The sequence below is a fragment of the Pieris brassicae genome, unplaced genomic scaffold (assembly GCF_905147105.1).
Source record: "Pieris brassicae unplaced genomic scaffold, ilPieBrab1.1, whole genome shotgun sequence".
In the NCBI taxonomy this organism is placed as follows: Eukaryota; Metazoa; Arthropoda; class Insecta; order Lepidoptera; family Pieridae; genus Pieris; species Pieris brassicae.
The window spans coordinates 22,501-25,000 of NW_025575932.1; the positions used below are offsets into that span (position 1 = coordinate 22,501).

General features: G+C 47.2%; 1 non-coding gene across 1 annotated transcript in view; it reads left to right on the top strand.

Moving 5' to 3' along the window:
* Positions 1-1,270: 1,270 nt before the first annotated feature.
* Positions 1,271-2,500, top strand: part of LOC123719261 — a 1,906-nt gene continuing 676 nt past the window's right edge. Inside the window, exon 1 of the ribosomal RNA XR_006755322.1 lies at positions 1,271-2,500. This exon is cut by the window's right edge and continues 676 nt beyond it. This is a non-coding gene — a ribosomal RNA (small subunit ribosomal RNA).

Sequence of the window (2,500 nt, forward strand, 5' to 3'; positions counted from 1 at the left end):
AGAAAACAAACAAAATCATATCAGTCAATAAAATAAATAATAATATTTTTTTACTACTACTACTACTACTACTAGTACTACTACGTGCTACTACTGCACGCCAATACACATACATAATAAAATGAAAAATCGTCTCTCTCTCGCTCGCTCTACGAGAAACATTCGACGTCCGCTCCAATGCCGACGCGGACTATTGCTCTCGGTATAGATGTGGAGCGAAACAGTCGTGCGCACAGCGTCGACTCGTTCTCGTTGCCGCGCGTCGTTCGTCTCAAATAGACACGAACGACGGACGAGAGAGAATGTGTTCTTGTTTTTGTGTTTGTGCGAAGTGTGAGAATATTATATACATATATTCGCGCATGGATGATATAGATATGGGTATGGATTTTCGGAGGAAATTATATCAAATTCGTATTTCGAATGCGAGACCGCCGAGATCTTTCCCAGCTCTCTCTCTCTCTGTGTGTGTGGTGTATAGTACATTTTATATATCTCTCTTGTGTCAACACAAAATAACAAAGAATATACATACTACTCCTCCTCATATTTTATATAATATAATATAAAATTATATTATAGCACCGCGTTCGCAGACCGTATGGTGATGTTACCAATCGACCAAGATTTGGGACCGTCTCCCCCGGTGTTATCTGTGATGTTAAAAGAATACGCTTCTAGGCACACCTCAACGCAGGGCGCCTAGCGTGTTCGACACGTGCGCGGTCGCCACGGCGACCGTATATGGAAAGAATGTATAAAAGAGGACGCACACGCGCCCATCGTCGAAACGGTGTGCGCAGCGTCGTGTTGGAATTTATCCCTCAAGCTCCGGGCGTTGATCGTATCTAGTGCGAATCATGCGTGTGTGTGCGCATGTAATTGCCAGCCGAGTTTTAATATGTTTACAATAACGTATTGAATAAAAATTGAGAAGTTGCGTTTAGATGAATGTTCAATTTTCAAATTGTCACAACATCGATTCCCGCCCGCGGGGTCGTGTTCGTTGCAGTTTTATGTCCCTCACAGTGGTCGAGCATCGTTGTACATCACCTCGTTGCGAGATCGTGACGGGACGGCCGCTCGTAGACCGGTCAAAGTTAGTCTATCGATATGAAGCGCGAACGTCGCGTCGCGTGCAAATTCGACGCGTTACGTTCACGCGTGTCGAGAAGGCGCGCGCGCAAGCGCGCGCCCCTCGACGCCGCCGAGCCAGCGGCTCGCCGAAGCCGCGTGACCGCGGTGTAGGCGTGTCGTTTGCGTAAGCAGCTCCCTGGTTGATCCTGCCAGTAGTTATATGCTTGTCTCAAAGATTAAGCCATGCATGTCTCAGTGCAAGCCGTATTAAGGCGATACCGCGAATGGCTCAATATATCAGTTTTGGTTCCTTAGATCTTACTCAGTTACTTGGATAACTGTGGTAATTCTAGAGCTAATACATGCAATCAGAACTCTGACCAGTGATGGGATGAGTGCTTTTATTAGATCAAAACCAATCGGCGGAGGGCCATGCGTCCGAAGTCGTTAATTTTGATGAATCTGGATAACTTTTGCCGATCGCACGGTCCAGTACCGGCGACGCATCTTTCAAATGTCTGCCTTATCAACTTTCGATGGTAGTTTCTGCGACTACCATGGTTGTCACGGGTAACGGGGAATCAGGGTTCGATTCCGGAGAGGGAGCCTGAGAAACGGCTACCACATCCAAGGAAGGCAGCAGGCGCGCAAATTACCCACTCCCGGCACGGGGAGGTAGTGACGAAAAATAACGATACGGGACTCTTACGAGGCCTCGTAATCGGAATGAGTACACTTTAAATATTTTAACGAGGAACAATTGGAGGGCAAGTCTGGTGCCAGCAGCCGCGGTAATTCCAGCTCCAATAGCGTATACTAAAATTGTTGCGGTTAAAAAGCTCGTAGTTGCATTTGTGCGCCGCGCTGTCGGTGCACCGCATCCGCGGTGATACTGACACGTCTGCGGAGCATATCGTCGGTGAGCCGGCGGTAAAACGCCGGTTCAATATCAAAATCCTATCGCGGTGCTCTTCGGTGAGTGTCGAGGTGGGCCGACAATTTTACTTTGAACAAATTAGAGTGCTCAAAGCGGGCTCAAAATGCCGCTTGAATATTTCGTGCATGGAATAATAGAATATGATCTCGGTTCTATTTTGTTGGTTTTCAGAACTCCGAGGTAATGATTAATAGGGATAACTGGGGGCATTCGTATTGCGACGTTAGAGGTGAAATTCTTGGATCGTCGCAAGACGAACATCAGCGAAAGCATTTGCCAAAGGTGTTTTCATCAATCAAGAACGAAAGTTAGAGGTTCGAAGGCGATTAGATACCGCCCTAGTTCTAACCGTAAATATGTCATCTAGCGATCCGCCGACGTTACTACAATGGCTCGGCGGGCAGCTTCCGGGAAACCAAAGATTTTGGACTCCGGGGGGAGTATGGTTGCAAAGCTGAAACTTAAAGGAATTGACGGAAGGGCACC